Below are 21,851 nucleotides of genomic sequence, written 5' to 3' on the forward strand. Positions count from 1 at the left end.
TATTCCATTTCGTTACGTCTCCACGTGCTTTTTTTTCCTTTATTGGATTTCCACTGCCTCGTGTGCAATTACCTGACACCTGGACAGTTTCGCAGTCCAGCGCCATCCAGCATCATGTAATAGAACTTTTGTAGCCTCGTCCCACATCCCAGTTCGCGTCAACAGGCACTTTCGGTGGTTTCCTGTCTGTATATGTTTGTCTGTGCTTAGGTATTCCATTTCCTTTCTTCTCACTTGCTTTTCTTTCCTTTCAATGGAATCGTTTGTAGTTACCTGCTGCCTGGGCAGTTTCGCACCCCAGCGCCATCCAGCGTCGTGTAACAGAACTACTGTAGGCACTTCCCACATCCCTGTTCGCGACAACAATCCCTGTCGGAGGGTTCCTGTCTGTATATGTTTGTCTGTGCTTAGATATTACTTTTCCTTACGTCTCCGTGTTCTTTTTTTTTTCATTATTGGACTTCCACTGCCTTGTGTGCAATAACCTGCAGCCTGGACAGTATCCCATTCCAGCGCCATCCAGCAGCATGTAACAGAACTGCTGCAGCCCCGTCCAGCATCCCCGTTCGCGTCAACAGGTCCTTTCTGAGGTTTCCTGACTATATATCTTTGTCTGTGCTAAGATAATTGATTTCCTTACGTCTCCACGTGTTTTCTTTTCCCTTTATAGGATTTCCACTGCCTTGTGTGCAGTTACATGCTGCGGGGACATCTTCGCAACCCAGTGAAATGTAGCGTGATGTATCAGAACTACTGTAAAGCCGTCTTGCATCCCTGTTCGCGTCACTAGCCCCTTCAGAGGTTTCCTGTCTGTACATCTTTGTCTGTGCTTTGATATTAAATTTCCTTATGCCTCCACCTGCTTTTGTTTCCTTTATGGATTTCCACTGCCGTGTGTGCAGTTACCAGCTGCCTGGACTGTTGCGCATCCCAGCGCCATCCAGCGTCATCTAAGAGAAATACTGTAGCCCTGTTCCGCATCCCTGTTCCTGTCAAGAGGACCTTTCGGAGGTTATCTGTCTGTATATGTTTGTCTGTGCTTAGATATTCGATTTCTACACCTCTCCACGAACTGTTTGTTCCTTTATTAGATCTGCAACGGCCTCGTGTGCAGTTCCCTTCTTCCCGTTCAGTTTCGCACGCCAGCACCATCCACCGTCATGTAACGGAACTGCTGCAACACCGTCCAGCATCCCTGTTCTCATCAACAGGCCCTGAAGGAGGTTTCCTATATGTATATCTTTGTCTGTATTTAGATTTACATTACCTTATGTCTTCACATGCTTTTCTTTCCTTTATTGGATTTCCACTGCCTCGTGTGCAGTTACCTGCTGCGAGGACAGTTTCGCACTCCAGCACTATCCAGCGTCATGTAATAGAACTACTGTAGCCTCGTCCCGCCTCCCTGTTCAACAGGACCTCACGGAGGTTTATTGTCTGTATATCTTTGTCTGTGTTTAGATATTCCATTTCCTTACGTCTCTACATACTTTTTTTCCTATATTCGATATTCGACGGCCTCACATGCAGTTACCTGCTGCCAGGGCAGTTTCGCACTCCAGCGCCATCCAGCGTCATGTAACAGAACTATTGTAGCCTCGTCTTGCATCCATTTCGGCGTCAACAGGTACTTTCGGAGGTTTCCTGTCAGTATATGTTTCAGTGTGCTTAGACATTCGATTTCTGTACGACTCCACAAGCTTTTTTTTCCTTTATTGGATTTGCAACGGGCTCGCGTGCAGTTACCTGCTGCTTGGGCAGTTTCGGACTATAGCGCCATCCAGCATCACCTAACAGAACTGCTGCAACCCTGTCAAGCATCCCTGTTCACGTCAACAGTCTCTTTCTGAGGTTTCCTGTCTGTATATCTTTGTGTGTGCTTAGATATTCCTTACGTCTCCACGTGCTTATTTTTCCTTTATTGGATTTCCACTGCCTTGTGTGCAGTTACCTGCTGCCCGGAGTGTTTCGCACCCCAGCGCCATCCAGCGTTATGTAACAGAACTACTGAAGGACTGTCTCGAATCGCTGCTAGCGTCAACAGGCCCTTTTGGAGGTTTCCTGTTTGTATATGTTTGTCTGCAATTAAATATTCGATTTCTGTACGTCTTCACGAGTTTTTTTTCCTTTATTGGATTTGCCACGGCCTCGTGAGCAGTTACCTGCTGCGCGGGCAGTTTCCCATTCCAGTGCCATCCAGCGTCATGTAGCAGAACTGCTGTAACCCAGTCCAGCATCCCCGTTCGCTTTAACAAACCCTCATGGAGGTTTTCTGTATCTATATCTTTGTCTGTGCTTAGATAATCCATTTCCTTACATCTCCAAGTGCTTTTTTTCCTTTATAGGATTTGCCATGTCCTCGTGTGCAGTTATTTGCTGCCCGGACAGTTTTGCACTCCAGCAGCTACCAGTGTCATCTAACAGAACTGCTGTAACGCCGTCCAGAATCCCTCTTGTCGTGAACAGGCCCTCACAAAGGTTTCCTGTCTGTATAATTTTAGCTGTGCTTAGATATTCCATTTCCTTACGTCTCCACTTGCTTTTTTTTCTTTATTGGATTTGCCACGGCCTCACGTGCAGTTACCTGGTGCCCAGAATGTTTTGCACCCTAACGCCATCTGCTTAGATATGCGATTTCTGTAGGTCTCCACAAGATATTTTTTCCTTTATTGGATTTGCGACGTCGACGTCGTCATGTGCCGTTTCCTGCTGCGCGAGCAGTTTCCCACTCTAGTCCCATCTCCATCCAGCGACATGTAACAGAACTACTATAGCCCAGTCCTGCATGCTTGTTCCGGTCAACAGGCTCTTTCTGAGTTTTACTGTGTGTATATGTTTCTCTGTGCTTAGATATTCTATTTCTGTACGTCTCCACAAGCTTTTTTTTTCCTTTATTCGATTTGTGACTGACTCGTTTGCAGTTACCTGCTGCCCGGGCTGTTTCGCATTCCAGCGCCATCCAGCATCATCTAACAGAACTGCTGTAAACCTGTCCAGCATCCCTGTTCGCGTCAACAGGCCCTCACGGAGGTTTCCAGTCTGTATATCTTTGTCTGTGCTTAAATATTCCATTTCTCTAAGTCTCCACTTGCTGTTTTTTTCGTTTATTGGATTTGCCATGGCCTCACGTGCAGTTACCTGCGATCCAGACATTTTCGCACCCCAGTGCCATCCAGCGTCATGTGACAGAACTGCTGTATACCCGTGCAGCATCTATGTTCGCGGTGACAGGCAATCACAGAGATTTCCTGTCTCTATGTGTTTGTCTGTGCTTAGATACTCCGTTACCTTATGTCTGCACTTGCTTTTTTTTCCTTTATTGGATTTGCAACGGCCTAGTGTGCAGTTACTTGCTGCCCGGGCAGTTTCGCAAACCCAGCTCCATTCAGCGTCATGTAACAGAACTACTGTAGCCCAGTCCTGCATTCCTGTTCTGGTCAACAGGGTCTTTCTGAGGTTTCATGTCTGTATACGTTTCTCTGTGCTTAGATATTCTATTTCTGTACATCTCCACAATATTTTTTTCATTTATTGGATTTACGACAGCCTCGTTTGCAGTTACCTGCTGCCTGGGCTGTTTTGCATTCCAGCGGCACCCAGCATCAACTAACAGAACTGCTGTCAACCTGTCCAGCATCCCTGTTCGCGTCAACAGGCCCTCACGGAGGTTTCCTGTCTTTAAATCTTTGTCTGTGCTTAAATATTGCATTTCCTTACATCTCCAAGTTCTTTTTTTTTCCTTTATAAGATATGCCACGGCCTCACGTGTAGTTACCTGCTGTCCGGGCATTTTCGCACTCCAGCGCCTTCCAGCAGCCTCTAACAGAACTGCTGTAACGCCGTCCAGCATAACTGTTCACAAGAACGGGCCCTCATGGAGGTTTCCTGTGTGTATGGCTTTAGCTGTGCTTACATATTCCATTTCCCTACGTCTTCACTTACTTTTTTTTGCTTTATGGATTTGCCACCGCCTCGCGTACAGTTACCTGCAGCCCAGACAGTTTTGCACCCCAGCGCCATCCAGCGTCATGAAACAGAGCTGCTGTAAACCCGTCCAGCATCCCTGTTCGCATCAGCAGGCCCTTTCGGATGTTTCCTGTCTGTATATGTTTGTCTGTGTTTAGATATGCGATTTCTGTATGTCTCCACGAGATTTTTTTTCCTTTATTGGATTTGCAACGTCCTCGTGTGCCGTTTATTGCTGTGCAGGCAGTTTCCCACTATAGTCCCATCCAGCGTCATCTAACAGAACTGCTGTAACCCCGTCCTGCACCTCTGTTCATGTCGACAGGCCCTCACGGAGGTTTCATGTCTCTATATCATTGTCTGTGCTTAGATATTCCATTTCCTTACGTCTCCACGTGCTATTTTTCCATTATTGGATTTCCACTGCCTTGTGTCCAGTTACGTGCTGCCCGGACAGTTTGCCAACCGAGTGTCATCCAACGTCATGTAACAGAAATGCTGTTACCCCTTCCAGTATCAATGTTCTCGTCAACAGGCCCTCACGGAGGCTTCCTCTCAACTTATCTTTGTCTGTGCTCAGATATTCAATTTCCTTCCATCTCCACTTTTTTTTCCTTTATTGGATTTGCCACAGCCTCGCGTGCAGTTACCTGCTGCCGGGCTGTTTCGCACTCCAGCGCCATCCAGCGTCATCTAACAGAACTGCTGTAACGCCGTCCAGCATCCCAGTTGGCGTGAGCAGGCCCTCACGGAGGTTTCCTGGCTTTGTATCTTTGTGTGTGTTTAGATATTCATTTCGTAACGTCTCCACGTGCTTTTATTTTCTTTATTTGATTTTTAATGCCTCGTGTGCAGTTACCTGCTGCCCGGATAGTTTCGCACCCCAGTGCCATCCAGCGTTATGTAACGGAACTACTGTAGCTTCGTCCCGCATCCCTATTCGAGTCAACAGGCACTTTCGGAGGTTTCCTGTCTGTATATGTTTCTCTGTGCTTAGATATTCTATTTCAGTACATCTCCATAAGGTTTTTTATCCTTTATTGGATTGGCCACAGCCTCACGTGCAGTTACCTGCTGCCGGGGCACTTCCGCACTCCAGCGCCATCGAGCGTAATCTAACAGAACTGCTGTAACGCCGTCCCGCATCCCCGTTTGCGTGAACAGGCCCTCACGGAGGTTTCCTGTCTGTATATCTATAGCTGGGCTTCGATATTCAATTTGCCTACGTCTCCACTTGCTGTTTTTTTCCTTTATTGGATTTGCCATGGCCTCGCATGCAGTTACCTGCTGCCCGGGCAGTTTCCCATCCCAGCTCCATCCAGCGCCACGTAACAGAAATACTGTAGCCCAGTCCTGCATTCCTGTTCCAGTCAACAGGCTCTTTCTGAGGTTTCCTGTCTGTACATGTTTCTCTGTGCTTAGATATTCTATGTCTGTACATCTCCACAAGCTTTTTTTTCCCTTATTCGATTTGCGACGGCCTCGTTTGCAGTTACCTGCTGCCCGGGCTGTTTCGCATTCCAGCTGCATCCAGCATCATCTAACAGAATGGCTGTAACCCTGTCCAGCATCCCTGTTCGCGTCAACAGGCCCTCACGGAGGTTTCCTGCCTGTATAACTTTTGCTGTGCTTAGATATTCCATTTCCCTACGTCTCCACTAGTTGTTTTTTTCCTTTATTGGATTTGCAATGGCCACCCATGCAGTTACCTGCAGTCCAAACAGTTTCGCACCTCAGCACCATCCAACGTCATGTAACAGAACTGCGGTAAACCCGTCCACCACTCCTGTTCGCATCAACAGGCCCTTTCGGATATTTCCTGTCTGTATATCTTCAGCTGTGATTAGATTTTCCATTTCCCTACGTCTCCACTTGCTTTTTTTTCCTTTATGGATTTGCCCGGCCTCGCGTGCAGTTACCTGCAGCCCAGACAGTTTCGCACCAAAGTGCCATCCAGCGTCTTGTAACAGAATTGCTTTAAACCCATCCAGCATCCCTGTTTGCATCAATAGGCCCTTCCGGATGTTTCCTGTCTGTAGATGTTTGTCTCTGCTTACATATGCGATTTCTGTACGTCTCCACAAGATGTTTTTTCCTTTATTGGATTTGCAACGTCCTCGAGTGCCATTTCCTGCTGCGCAGGCACTATCCCTCTCCACTCCCATCCAGTGTCATCTAACAGAACTGCTGTATTTCTGTCCAGCATCCCTGTTCGCGTCGACAGGCTCTCACAAAGGTTTCCAGTCTCTATATCTTTGTGTGTTTAGATATTCAATTTCCTTACGTCTCCACGTGCTTTTATTTCCTTTATTGAATTTTTAATGCCTCGTGTGCAGTTACCTGCTGCCCGGGCAGTTTCGCACCCCAGCGCCATCCATCGTCATGTAACAGAACTACTGTAGCCTCATCGCGCATCTCTTTTCGCGTCAACAGATACTTTCAGAGGTTTCTTGTCTTTTTATGTTTCTCTGTGCTTAGATATTCCGTATCCCTACGTCTTCACTTGCCTTTTTTTACTTTATTGGATTTGCCACGGTCTCGTGCACAGTGAAATGCTGCCCGGGCAGTTTCGCACTCCAGTGCCATCCAGCGTCATATAACAGAACTGTTGTAACCGTGTCCAGCATCCCTGTTCACGTCAACAGACCCTCACGAAGGTTTCCTGTCTGTTTATATTTTTCTGCGCTTAGATAATTCATTTCCTTACGTCTTCACATGCTTTTATTTTCCATTATGGGATTTGCACTGCCTCGTGTGCAGTTACCTTTTGCCTGGGCAGTTTCACACCCCCAGCGAAATCTCGCGTCTCTCATCCCTCTCCGCGGCCACAGACCCTTTCTGAGGTTTCCTTTCTGTATATGTTTGTCTGTGCTTAGATATTCGACTTCTGTACGTCTTCACAAGCTGATCTTTCCTTTATTGGTATTGCAACGGCCTCGTGTTGAGTTACCTGCTATCAGGGTAGATCACACTCTGCGCCATCCAGCGTCATCTAACAATACTGCTGTAACCCTGTCCAGCATCCCTGTTTGCGTCAACAGGCCCTCACGGAGGTTTCCTGTTTGTATATCTTTGTCTGTGCTAAAATATTCCATTTCCTTACGTCTCCAAGAGCTTTTTTTTTCCTTTATAAAATTTGCCATGGCCTCGCGTGCAGTTAACAGCGGCCCGGGCAGTTTCGCACTCAAGCGCCATCCAGAATCATCGAACAGAAGTGCTGTAACCCCGTCCAGTATCCCTGTTCGCGTCAACAGGCCCTCACGGTGGTTTTCTGTATGTATATGTTTGTCTGTGCTTAGATATTCCATTTCCCTACATCTACACTTGCTTTTTTTCCTTTATTGGATTTGCCACGACCTCACGTGCCGTTACCTGCTCCCCGGGCAGTTTCGCACTCCAGCGCCATCCAGCGTCATCTTACAGAAGTGCTGTAACCCCGTCCAGTATCCCTGTTCACGTCAACAGGCCCTCACGGTGGTTTTTTGTCTGTATATGTTTGTCTGTGCTTAGATATTCGATTTCCGAACGTCTCCACGAGGTGTTTTTTCCTTTATTGGATTTGCAACGGACTCGTGAGCAGTTACCTCCTGCTCGAGCTGTTTCGCACTTCAGGGCCATCCAGCATCATCTAAGAGAACTGATGTAACCCCGTCTAACATTCCTGTTCGTGTCAACAGGCCCTCAAGGAGGTTTTCTGTCTTGGTATCTTTGTCTGAGCTTACATATTCCACTTTCTTACATCTCTACGTGCTTCTTTTTCCATTATTGGATTTGCAACGGCCTCGCATGCAGTTGCCTGCTGCCCGGGCAGTTTCGCACTCAATTGCCATCCATTATCATCTAAATGAACTGCTTTAACCCCGTCCAGCATCCGTGTTCGCGTCAACAGGCAATCATTGAGGTTTCCTGTCTGTACATGTTTGTCTGCGCTTAGATATTCCATTTTCTTACGTCTCCACATACTTTTTTCCTTTACTGCAATTGCCACGGCCTCGCATGCAGTTACCTTCTGCCCGGCTAGTTACGCACTCCAGCGCCATCCATTGTCATCTAACAGAACTGCTGTAACCCCGTCCAGCATCCGTGTTCGCGTAAACAGGCCCTCATCGGGGTTTCCTGTCTGTATAGGTTGGTCTGCTCTTAGATATTCGAATTCTGTACGTCTCCACGAGTTTTTTTCCATTATCGGCTTTGCAACTGCCTCGTGTGCAGTTACCTGCTGCGTGGGCAGTTTTGCACTCCAGTGCCATCCAGTGTCATCTAACAGAACTGCTGTAACCCCATTCAGCATCCCTGTTCGCGTAGACAGGCCGTCACGGAGGTTTCCTGTCTGTATATCTTTGTCTGTGCTTAGATAATCCATTTCCTTACGGCTCCATGTGCTTGTTTTTGCTTTGTTGGATTTGCCATTGCCTCGCATGCAGTTACCTGCTGCCTGAACAGTTTCGCACTCCAGCAACATCCAGCGTAATCTAACAGAACTGCTGTAGCCCCGTCCAGCATCCCTGTTTACGTCAACAGGCCTTCACGGAGGTTTCCTGTCGGTATATCTTTGTCTGTACTTAGATAAATCATTTCCTTAAGCCTCCATGTGCTTTTTTTTCCATTATGGGATTTTCACTGCCTCGTGTGCAGGTACTTGCTGCCCAGCACTTTCGCACTCCAGCACCAGCTATCGTCACCTAACAGAACTGCTGTAACTCCATCCAGCATCGCTATTCGCGTCAACAGGCCCTCACGGAGGTTTCCTGTCTGTATATCTTTGTCTGCGGTTAGATATTACAATTCATTACGTCTCCACATGCTTTTCTTTCCTTTATTGGGTTTGCCACGGACTCGCGTGCAGTTACCTGCTGCCCGGGTAATTTCGCACTCCAGCGCCATCCAGCGTCATGTAACAGAACTACTGTAACCTCGTCCAGCATCCCTGTTCGCGTCAACAGGCCCTCATGAAGATGTCTGTATATGTATGACTGTGCTTAAATATTCGATTTCTGTACGTCTCAACTAGGTTCTTTTTTTCCTTTATTGGATTTGCAAAGGCCTCATGCGCAGATACCTGCTGCCCGGGCAGCTTCACACTCCAGTGCCATCCACGATCATCTAACAGAACTATTTGTAACCCGGTCCAGCAAGCCTGTTCGCGTCAACAGGCCCTCACAGAGGTTTCCTGTCTGTATATCTTTGTCTATGCTTTTTATATTCCATTTCCCTACGTCTCCACTTGCTTTTTTTTCCACTGTCTCGTGTGCAGTTAATTGCTGCCCGGCAAATTCGCACCCCAGCCCCATCCAGCGACATGTAACAGAACTACTGTAGCCCTAGCCCGCATCACCGTTCAAGTCAACAGGCCCTTTCTGAGGTTTCCTGTCTGTATTAGTTTGTATGTGCCTAGATATTCCATTTCCTTACGTCTCCACGTGCTTTTTTTTCCTTTATGGGATTTACACTGCCTCATGTGTAGTTACCTGTTGTCCGGACAGTTTCGCACCATAGCTAAATCCAGCGTCATGTATCAAAACTACTGTAGCCTCGTCTCGCATCCCTGTCTGCGTCAACACTCCCTTTCGGAGGTTTCCTGTCTGTATATGTTCATCTGGGCTCGCATTTTAGAAGGCCCTTTCGGAGGTTTCCTGTCTGTACTTAGATATTCGATTTCTGTACGTCTTCATGAGCTTTTTTCCCTTTATTGGATTTGCAACGGCCTTGTGTGCAGTTACCTGTTGCCCGGGCAGTTTGGCACTCCAGCGCCATCCAGTGTCATCTAACTGAACCGCTGAAACACTGTCCAGCATCATTGTACTCGTCAACAGGCCCTCGCAGAGATTTCCTGTCTGTAAATCTTTGTCTGTACTTAGATATTCCATTTCTTTACGTCTCTACGTGCTTTTTTTTTCCTTTATTGCATTTCCACTGCCTCGTGTGCAGTTGCGTGCTGGCCGGGCAGTTTCACACCCCAGCGCCATCCAGCGTCATGTAACAGAACTACTGAAACCCTAGCCCGCATCACCTTTCAAGTCAAGTTAAAACCTGCCGGGGCAGTTTGGAACTCCAGCGCCATCCAGCGTCAGATAAGAGAACTCCTTTAACCCCGTCCAGCATCCCTGTTCGCGTCAACAGTCCCTCATGGAGGTTTCCTGTCTTTATATATTTGTCTGTGTTTAGATATTCCATTTTCTTACGTCTCCACGTGCTTTTTTTTATTTCCTTTATTGGATTCCCACTTCCTCCTGTGCAGTTACCTGCAGCCCGAACAGTTAAGCACCCCAGCGCCATCCAACATCATTTAACAGAAATGCTGTAACACTGTCTAGCATTCCTGTTCGTGTCAGCAGGCCCTTTCGGAGGTTTCCTGTCTGTATATGTTTGTCTGTGCTTAAATATTAGATTTCTGTATGTCTCCACGAGCTTCTTTTTCCTTTATTGGATTTGCAACGGCCTTGTGTGAACTTACCTGCTGCCCTGACAGTTTCGCACCCCAGCGCCATCCAGCGTCATCTAACAGAACTATTGTAGCCCCGTCTCGCATCACTGTTCGCGTCCACAGGTGCTTTCGGAGGTTTCCTGTGTGTATATGTTTGTCTGTGCTTAGTTATTTGATTTCTGTACGTCTTCACTAGATTTTTTTTTCCTTTATTGGATTTGCAACGGCCTCGTGTGCAGTTACCTGTTGCCCGGGCAGTTTCACACTCCAGCGCCATCAAGCGTCATTTAACAGAAATGCTGTAGCCGCATCCCGCATGCCTGTTCGCGTCAACAGGCCCTTTCTGAGGTTTCCTGTCTCTATATGTTTGTCTGTGTTTAGATATTCGATTTCTGTAAGTCTCCACGAGCTGTTTTCTCCGTTATTTGATTTGCAACGGCCTCCTGTGCAGTTCCCACCTGCCTTGGCAGTTTGGTACTCCAGCGCCGTCCAGCGTCAGATAAGAGAACTGCTTTAACCGCGTCCAGCATCACTGTTCGCGTCTACAGGCGCTTTCGGAGGTTTCCTGTCTGTATATGTTGGTCTATGCTTAGATATTCGATTTATGAACCTCTCCACGAGCTTATTTTTCCTTTATTGGCTTTGCAATAGCCTCGTGTGCAGTTACCTGCTGGCCGCACAGTTTCGCACCCCAGCGCCATCTACCGTCATGTAACAGAACTACTGTGGCCATGTCCCGCATCCCTGTTCGCGTCACCAGATGCTTTCTTAGGTTTCCTGTCAGTATATGTTTGTCTGTGGTTAGATATTCGATTTCTGTACGTCTCCACCAGCTTTTTTTTCATTTATTGGATTTGTAACTGCCTCGTCTGCAGTTACCTAATACCCGGAAAATTTCGTACTCCAGCGCCATCCAGCGTCATCTAACAGAACTACTGTAGCCCCATCCCTCATCCCTGTTCGCGTCAACAGGCCCTTTCGGAGGTTTCCTGTCTGTATATGTTTGTCTATGCTTAGATATTCGATTTTTGTACGTCACCACGAGCTTGTTTTTCCTTTATTGGCTTTGCAACGGCCTCCTGTGCAGTTACCTGCTGGCCGGACAGTTACGCACCCCAGTGCCATCCAGCGTCATGTAACAGAACTATTGTGGCCACGTCCCGCATCACTGTTCGCGTCACCAGGCACTTTCTTAGGTTTCCTGTCTATATATGTTTGTCTGTCCTTAGATATTCGATTTCTCTACGTCTCCACGAGCTTTTTTTCCTTTGTTGGATTTGCAACAGCCTCCTGTGCAGTTACCTAATGCCGGGACAGTTTCGTACTCCAGCGCTATCTAACAGAACTGCTGTAAATCCGTCCAGCATCCCTGTTCGCGTCAACAAGCCCTCACGGAGGTTACCTGTCTGTATGTCTTATTCTGTGCTTAGATATCCCATTTCCATCTCGACGTGCTTTTTTTTCCTTAATTGCATTTCCACTGATTCGAGTCCAGTTACTTGCTGTCCTGACAGTTTCGCACCCAACGCCATCCTGCATCATGTAGTAGAACTACTGTAGCCCCATCCCACATCCCTGTTCGCGTCAACAGGCCCTTTCGGAGGTTTCCTGTCTGTATATGTTTGTCTGTGCTCAGACATTCGATTTCTGTAAGTCTCCACGAGCTGTTTTTTCCTTTATTTGATTTGAAACGGCCTCCTGTGGAGTTACCACCTGCCGGGACAGTTTTGCACTCCAGCGCCATGCAGCGTTAGATAACAGAACTGCTTAAACCCCGTCCAGCATCACTGTTCGCGTCAACAGGCGCTTTCGGAGGTTTCCTGTTTGTATATGTTGGTCTATGCTTAGATATTTGAATTCTAAACGTCTCCACGAGCTTTTTTTTCTTTTCTTGGCTTTGCAACGGCCTCGTCTGCAGTTACCTACTGGCCGGACAGTTTCCCACCCCAGCGCCATCTAGCTTCAGGTAACAGAACTACTGGTGCCACGTCCCGCATCCGTGTTCGGGTCACCAGGAGCTTTCTTAGTTTTCCTGTCTGTATATGTTTGTCTGTGCTTAGATATTCCATTTCCTTTCGTCCCCACGTGCTTTTTTTCCCCTTTATTGCATTTCCACTGCCTCGTGTGCATTTACCTGTTGGCCTGACATTTTCGTACTCAAAGCCATCCTGCTTCAACTAACAGAATTACTGTAGCCCCATCCCTCAACACTGTTAGCGTTAAAATGCCGTTTCAAAACTTTCCTATCTGTAAATGTTTGTCTGTGATTTGATATTCGATATCTGTACGTCTGTAAGTGCCGTTTTTTCCTTTATTGGATTTGCAACGGCCTCGTGTGCTGGTACCTGTTGCCCGGACAGTTTCGTACCCCAGCGTTATCTAACAGAACTCCTGTAACCCCGTCCAGCATCCCTGTTCGTGTCAACAGGCCCTCACGGAGGTTTCCTGTGTGCATATCTTTGTCTGTGCTTAGATATTCGATATCTGTACGTCTCCACAAGCTTCATTTTCTTTTATTGGATTTGCAACGGCCTCGTGTGCAGTTACGTGCTGCCCGGGCAGTTTCGCACTCCTGCGCCATCCAGAATCATCTAACAGAACTCCTGTAACTCTATCCTCCCTCGTCTGTGCTTAGATGAATCTGTCAGCGATGAACATTAAATACGCACTTCCGAGGAAATTAACTTGCTATGGATTCGGTATTTATAAGTAGCAATATTACATACATCTAACGAGAGTGAAACCAATACAATGAAATTTATTGACTTTGTATCATTATAACCCTAGAAGCTCTTCAACTACAGCATTTGCGTCACAATTTTTTCTTTATAGATTTAAAACACAGAATATTGACCTTTTAATTGGGCTTAATTGTTTAATTATCTAATTGCATAATGTATCTCAGCTACGTAGCTAGTAGCTAGTGTTTCTCAACGTCTACACGAGATGGCAGCATGCATATTCCAACTGTCCATTCTCGGTCGTAAGTTCACGCAAATTCGCGCTGCCAGCGGAAGACGTTATCGATCGTGTGCTAGTTGCTTCAATATATTGAAGGTACGTCAACTTAATATTGCCACTAAATATTGAACGTTTTCAAGCCCCTTTATGAGTGCATCTATCACTAATATATTTTGTTTCTCTATTTCATGTCATATCAACATTAAAGGTGCAAATCTCGTACAACAGTGTTCCAGCAGCAAAACATTGGAAGGGATATACTTCACGGACGATGCACATCCAGTTGAAGGCGTTGTGAGTATTAACTTTACAGACGAAATTTTTGGGTGTTAGGAAGGTTTGTGGTTTATTATTGTTTTCGTCAAGAGCCAGCATACTACACCGACATGTAGTAGTAAGTGGGAAACGCGCTATATATTTAAATATCTGTGAGCTAAGTAAGTTCATGGTTAATGTGATTGCTGATAAAATATAGAATTTCTCTAGAACATAAGTGTATATAACTTATTTTGGCGTATTTATTGGAGCCGCAATTGCAATGTTGAATAGCTGCATATCATAATCTGCAGATTTAGTTTCAAAGTTGTGTGCAAGTTAGTGGTTACTTTGCCTTGTAATAGTGACATGAGAGGGTGGATACGGCTGTTCTGTGAACAGTATTGTAGTGGTCATTGGAAGGCTTCGTCATTTAAGCGTTTTGGGTTGTAAGCAATGCAGTTCAACTTTTACAGCCAGTGAAGTAGGTAATGTTAAAATTTGTTGAATGCAGAACATGATATGCAGGGGAAATTTGCAATTGCAAAACAAGGAGCTGAAATAGAAGGTAAAAGTTTAGATGAGTGTCACTGTTGACATTAAGAAAATTCATAGACAAAAATCTGTGTCTATTAAATTCTCGCTCTTTAGTATTAGCCGTGAGTACCATTGGGGAGAAAATGTATTGTGACGTAAGTGTAAGAACACGTATACCATTGTCCCTGAAGAGGCGTCACCAAATCGTTCAGTTATCAATTTTATACCAAGGAAAGTATCTGATTCGTAATTTTTTTCCCGTCATTTTTGTGTTTTTGGGATCGTGGTGTCTTTTTTTATTGTTATATTTAGCTTGTCCCCTCCGTAAAACCCCCAATTTCCCGCGGCTGCCTCGTTAGTTTGATTGTATTTTTGGAGGGAGATGTTATTGTCTTATTTGTACGTATTTTCGTGTCCGTTGCCGTGTGCAGGTAGTGACATCATAGGCAAATCAGGCAATACTGACATTTTTAAGTTTGTTCTCTCTCTCTCTCTCTCTCTCTCTCTCTCTCTCTCTCTCTCTCTCTCTCTCTCTCTATGAGAGAACAAAGGTTTTAACAGCAATTAAGCTTTCTAGAAAATTGATTGACGTGTTCTTGCCATTTGGCTATCATCATCTCAGTTTTATTTACTGCCTGGGGGCTACTATATGGTTATGCCCACAGTCTTATGTATTAATGCCGCTGAGGGTGGTAGTGTTTCTGTTTTGGGTCACTCATCAGACAGTGATTGTACCTCAACTGCTATATTCCACAGCAGTAAGTAGTCTCTATTCAAGCAAGACTATATTTCACCAGATAGTATGACCAGAGACTCTGGCACCTGTTAGACTCATTCTAGAATATTACAGCAGTGTGCTATTCTAATAACTATGGCAGTACAGTGTTCCTCTTACAACTATTTACTGGGTCCGGCCTAGTGTAAGTTTATGCCTATAGATTAACTTCTGATGAGGCTGTGCATAGAGTTTCTGCTATTGTGTGGAACAGTGTCAATGCAGTTGAAACATTTTCTTTGGAGATTGTTAGTGTGGGTATGAATGAGGTGTACACACTAGGTTGAGTGAAATTTGCAATTCGATCCATCTGTTTTGATCAACAATGTAACTGTGCTCTGGTGTGTGGTGACGGGGCGTGGTGGTTTTAATTCGGTTTGTGTTTGTAGATGGTGTATTGTAGTATTTGGTGACACTCTTGTGGGCTGGATCTATGTTTGTTAGTTATTCGTTTGATACTGAGAATTGAGTGTTTCAGGTTGTTATTGGAAGAATTTGTGGCAGTTTGCAAGTCTGTTACTTTGATTTGGCATATTCTGGCTCGTGGATTCATTTTTCTGTTTGAAATTATTAGTGCAGTGTTTTTTTATGGTTGGAAATTTAATATTATTTTTCTATATTTTCATTCATGGGTATGGTATAGTAATTTGAGTGGGCTATTCCTTGTTGCAATGGTTGGAGATAAGTTGTCTACACTAAAATTCCTACAGTTCTTTGAATTGATGGCAGTTTTCTCTTCCTAGTTTTTTTGTGAGATTGTGGGGAGGGGGTAAAGTATTTTATGTGCATATGTTTTTTTGTACTTATTGTCTGTGAATTTATAGTTGATCAGAATCTGTGATGGTGCAGGTTTTCATGAATATTGCTGTTTTGCTCATTAATGTTTGGTAACTGTGTTGAATTGTGATTGGTAGCTATTATGGGTATAGGTTTACCATTGTTGATTAGATTACATCTTTTATATTAGTTACATGAGTGAGGTGAGGTGTCATTTTTAATGCTATGAACTTCATTTTAGGTAAGTGAAAATTTGGATAATTTATTTGAGAATTAGTGTTTTTACTTCGGGCTTTGTTTTCGCTGCTATATAGGTCAAGTGAAAGTGTGGTATTGCGTTTGAAATTCTGGGGGAGTTCATGGTATCTTGGTTGTAATTTTAGCTCGTTAGGTCAAGTGGAAATTTGCAATACCAGGTTTGACTCGTATGTGGGTTCCTGGTATTGAAGGCTTTGTTTGAGCTAATTAGGTAAAACGAAATTTGTGGTACTGTGTTTTTGAGTTGTTGGTTTACTGGTATTGTGGTCTTCGTTTGAGCTGTATAGGTCAAACAAAATTTACAATTCCAATTTTTTAAATTTTAAGAATTGTGTGTGTTTGATTGTTTTGGAATGGTGTCGTTATTCTTACTATTGTATATTTAGATTGTTTTGGAATGGTATTGTTATTCTTACTGTTGTATATTTAGTTTGTTCCCTGCCCTAAGCCCCCTTCTTCCTGTGGTTGCCTCGTTAGTTTACTTATGTTGTTGCAATTAATTATTTCACAGGTTATCAGTGTTTATTTTTGTGGATGTCATGGGTGATGTCATGATAGCAATATTGTATATGCTTGAAACAGGTGTTTACACCACCTTGATGACATCATTAATCGAAGCTTTTGGGGGAAATAAACTTCCGGTTTTGCCGGCATACCTTTTGGAAAAATTTGAGCAGTAGATCCCTTATATACTCTGATTTTATTCTTGTGATGTATATTTTGTGTGATTAGTTAAAAATAACACCATGTTTCAAGTACTGATGGCCTGTTTCTATCAAAATTGTGTACATTGCATTGGTTGTATACTCTTTAAGTTTGTGTCTTCCTTATCTTTATGGGTATATGCTAGCCATTTACCAATTACCAACTACCTCAATGGCTTAAAAGTAATAATAGCATGTGAATATAGTCTGTCGTTGCTCATGTTACTGTTAAGCAATATTTACATCTCCATCTTAATAAGAGAAGTATTTATTTTAATCTTCTGTGCTACAAGTTTTGATTAAATACCTACCTACCAAGCAGCAGTTGTTTAGAAGACACAATTTTATTTCAGATTTAAAATTGGGTTAACTGTCAGTTACTTTATATTAGTGGACAAACAATAGCAAGTTTTTGTAGCTATTGTTGAATGCTTTCCTGAGCAATTGGCAGATTTAGCGGTAAATTATTGCATTATTATGTTTTCTTCTACATTTTGATTAAAATAACTTTGTGACTGACAAACAACTATGGTACCAACAGGGTTGTTGGTTGTATAAAACATTCCTTGTACTAAGGCAAGCAATAGCTGCACATGTTCTGCAAATGGGTAAAAACATACTTCCAGGTTGTTGTTATCATAAGTGGCAGTGGGTAATAAATTAGTGGGGGTGGCAGTTGGCTCTCCCCTTCCCGTACATTTTACTGTACCTGGAAAATTTGGGTGCTGCCTAAAAATCTGTCAATATAATGGGCATGTGGGTGCCAAGAAAGAACAGCAGTCAGCTTAGCCCCTGCCACTAGACAAACCAAAACATCAGTGACAGTTATTTTAGTCAGAGTGTAGTGTGGTCAGGAAAAATCAGTTGAAGCTGAACTGTGTTGGTTATTATCTCAATAAAAAATACAAATATTATTGATGTGTAAACTGAACTTCATTGTCTAGGTATTACAGCAAAATTATATGCTATGGTGTGAAGGTATTCGACAAGCTAACATAAAGCAAATAATTGGTTCTCAGTCAAGCAATATTCTTAAGTAAAGAGCTTTTTGGCCCACCCACTGATGATTATAAGTCAAGGATATGTTTTGGTTGCGTTGCTTAAAATTCATCAGAACGGTCATTCCATATCAAGTATCCAAATTTAGAAGACGATCCCAGCTCGACCATCTTCAGCTTTGATGAAATTTGTACAGGATGTACCTGAGGGCCCTACATGAACTTATGCAAAGTTTCAGGCTCACCTGTAACTTGATTGATGTGCTAGAGCCATTTTTGTAAAGACCACTTTACTTTTACAGAGACCGAAAAGTTGTGAAGAAATCATCAAGTTTGGCATTCCACTGTTTCTAATGTAAAAGATCTAGACACTTGCTTCTGGGTATAGTGGTACAACTTTGTGTGCTCTACACGCAAATTTTGCAAGTAGAGTTCAGAAAGCAATGCATTTCGCATAATCTCAGTTTAAAGAGGGCAACAAATCATGTCGCGAAAAATTTGCCCCCATAGTTTAATGAGGTATAAGTAGTGGAGAAAGTGCGCTATGGACCTGGTGTTTTGCTAAACTAGTGTCTGTCCGGGTGTTTAGTATATCACAAATTTTGGCCTGGCTAGTAATTACTGTACTACCATCCTGTAAATTTGCTAAAAAACATGAATGTATCAAAATATACCCATGTTCAGAGTCATGTATCTCAAAATGGACACCTACCACATTACATTCATTAACACCATTCAACAGAGCACATTTCATTCTATAGGAAAACCTATTTTCATTTTGGTGTCTCTATGGGTAAGGTGCAAAAAATTTGCCTAAACTATTGACGTTTTTGGTAATTTGGAAAATCCTTGTGTTGATCCATGGTGGCTATGCCACTGCCAATCTCAAGACTGGTAACCCCATCACCAAGGGGCCCCACCTGTTAGCCATGAAAGGTCAGGCATGGGTGGGTTTCTTTACTGCAGGTTCCGATGCCTGAAAGTGGATGTCTAGCAGGTTCCCAAGACGGAATGTGAGTATCTAGCAGGTTCCCAAACCTTTTTTGGGTCTCTCTGTTGTTCCCAAGCCGTAATACAGAATTCTTCCATTGTTAAATGTGTTAAATTTTTTGATGATATCCAAAACTATTGCTTCCGGCAAACTGTATTGCGATCCCATCATTGAAGCAGCTGGGACTGGTATGACTGCAATTACCTGTTGTTCTGGGATCCAGCATATGTCTCTTCTGGTAAGCCAATGAAATGATTGAGCACCTCCATGAGGATGCATGAAATTAATCAAGGCATCTCTTTCTTCACATTAAACTTCACAGATATTTCCTATCCACCATTTTCCAACATAAACACAAGCAACATACTGGACAGGCTGTAGTTCATGTTTAGTAGCAACTTTATCATGTCGGTTAACATGTGCTAGAAAGGACATTGTATCGCTTGATACTCTGTGAATCTTAAATTGTTTTTCATCAATTGGCACAAAATGGTGATGGTCTCTTGTACCAGACACCGTACATCCATCCTCAAATCGTTTCTCTTGATCAATTTGTGCCTCTTCAATAATTTCTTTTTTAATATAAATAAATTCAATACCATGATTCTTTTGATTTTTTAAAAATATTCAATCAGATCAGTTGGTGTTAAGATTTGGTTGTCAATTGGGCATTGAAGTATAGCTCTTGCTGCTAAATGCTTAACTGTGCCCCCAATTCCATCATATGGTGATTTCCCATGGCTTGTTCCAAAAAAATTCCATTCTGCAGTAATGCTAAAATCTTTTTGATGATGGCAAAGATTTAAGAAGTTCTTAAAATTTTTGTACTGTGCTGCAGAACAGTCACTAAAATAATGAATATGCTTAATTTCTTTAAAAATGCACTTAAGGGATTTGATCAAGTACATTAACAACACGTGCACTGCAACTGTGTCATGTTGGGGGCAATCACTGATTATGCAGTAGCTGACACTCTTCAGGTCTTCATTACCTTTGTAGTAAATGACAAATGGATGTATTGTAGCTTGACTATTTTCCCAACGGAATCCCTGTACTGCGTCTTGGACAATAAAGGAGTAATTTTGTGCAAAATCCATTAATATAATCAATTCTCCTGGTATGAGACCTTCTTTAGTAAACTGCAAATGCTTGCTGTGATGCTTTGCAATGTAGTGGCGAGAAGAAAGGGCCAACAGTTTTGTAACTAATAGTTCAATGAATTCTTCAACTGTCATTTCTCTGGTTTCAAGTGTATCTTTATCAGTGTGAGTCCATTGTTTGAACTGAATTGTATCCTCAGGATCACTATCTGCAAAAGCACTTTCCAAATATTCCTTTAGAGCTTCTGTTCCTGGACATACTTCACAGCAATGAAGCATGCAATCCTTTGTTCCCAAATTACAGACAATTTTGCTCAGTAAAATTTTGTAATTTTCTTTTATTGGGCTATGTGCCAACATTAGTTTCGCATTTTGATGTATTGTGCAGACACAAACTGAATGTGAACCAGCTGTGCCCACCGTCACACACCACTTTGGCCTTCATTCACAAAATTTGGAAAATCCAATTTCCGGTCCATTTTTATTGCGGTACGCAACAAAAATTTCTTTTAAGTTGCTCAGTAATAAGTATTTCTGTTTTTTAACCTTTTCTCCATCTATCCAAACAGTAATTCAGTCCTTTTCTTTCCTTGATAAATTCGACTAAACTCTTCATCATAAAAATGTTCTAGGACTCTTACCTTCACATTCTCAGAAAGCTTTTTCCCACATTTACCTTTGGGCTGTGCCAATATTCCCTGTTCAGCTTTTAACTTTCTAGCCTTCCTTACCATTCTTTCTGAAACACAAAATTTTTCCATAGTCTTTTTGATAGACCAGCTTTGGGGAACTAAGGTCAAAATTTGAATTTTCTCGTTATTATTTGATATATGTAATGTTTCTTTTTTTAGAGGACAAGTTCAGGGAGGTGGAGGGCTTGTCCAAAATGAGATCTGGGTCATTCTTGATCAAAACAGCATCCGCTGCCCAGTTACAGGAGTTACTCGCCTGTGACAAGCTGGGGGATGTTTCTGTAACCATCACACCCCATAAGTGATTAAATATGGTCCAGGGTATAATATTTTACAGATACCTTCTTTTGCAGTCCGACAATGAGCTGTGCGCCAATTTAGAGTGGCGAGGTGTACATTTCTTCCAGTGTGTCCACCATGGTTCAAAGGATAATCAGGTTGCCACCGGTGCCTTCATCTTGGCCTTCGAGGGTGCTACAGTGCCCGAGAAGGTCAAGGTGAAGGGCTACTGGTGTGATGTAAAGCCCTATATCCCTCCCCTGATTCGGTGCTGTAAGTGCTGGAAGTTTGGCCATATGTCTCCCCACTGTACTTCCAGCGTCACATGCCGAGATTGCGGACGCCCATCACATCCCAATACTCCATGTGTCCCACCTCCTATCTGTGTCAGTTGTGGAGAGAACCATTCACCTTGCTCACCTGACTGCATGATTCTCCAGAAAGAAAGGAAAATCATGGAGTAAAAGACCCTGAACCGATTGACCTACACTGTGCTAAGAGAAAATTTGAACGCCTGCATCCTGTACGTCTTGACTTTGGGAGTGGGGTTTATGTTTCGGCAGTGCCTTCAGCATTGAATTTACTCAACACTGTGCACCACTGTAGGGTTCAATTAGTGACAGGAGCTTGTAGGACGAATCCAGTGACTAGCATACTGGTGGAGGCTGGTTCCCTCCATTGCAGATCAGACGTGTACAACTGCTCGCCAGTTACGCAGCACACATTTGTAGTTCCCCTGAGCATCCGAATTACGATCTACTTTTCCTGCCTGCGGCAGTCCATCACCTGCATTGGCGGCCCAGATCAGGGCTAACAATTGAGGTTATTGTGCGGTCCCTTCTCGCTGAATTGGAGTACTTCCCTTTATCACCTCTACTTACGGTCCGTTCAAGTACGCCTCTATGGTGTAAGTCTCGGCCACAGCTTTGTCTGGACCTTTAGCATGGCCATAAGGACTCCGTTAACCCCCGCCGCTGTCCGCTGTCACTTCCTCTTGATTCTTGACATGTTTTGGGGTTCTGAAGTGGTTTACACCGGCAGCTCAATGGCTGATTGTCACGTAGACTTTGCATATGTTCATGGAGGACATATTGAGCAGCACTCATTGTCAGTTGGCTGCAGTGTTTTCACTGC

At 43.7% G+C, this 21,851-nt stretch overlaps 1 long non-coding RNA gene across 1 annotated transcript in view; it reads left to right on the top strand.

The window, feature by feature from the left end:
- Window positions 1-12,931: 12,931 nt before the first annotated feature.
- The window catches only part of LOC126299087 (uncharacterized), a 39,704-nt gene continuing 30,784 nt past the window's right edge, over window positions 12,932-21,851 (top strand). The window contains exons 1-2 of the long non-coding RNA XR_007552720.1: window positions 12,932-13,447; window positions 13,560-13,645. This is a non-coding gene — a long non-coding RNA (uncharacterized LOC126299087). The remainder of the gene's footprint in view (window positions 13,448-13,559; window positions 13,646-21,851) is intronic.

This window comes from Schistocerca gregaria, chromosome X (genome assembly GCF_023897955.1).
Source record: "Schistocerca gregaria isolate iqSchGreg1 chromosome X, iqSchGreg1.2, whole genome shotgun sequence".
Classification (NCBI taxonomy): Eukaryota; Metazoa; Arthropoda; class Insecta; order Orthoptera; family Acrididae; genus Schistocerca; species Schistocerca gregaria.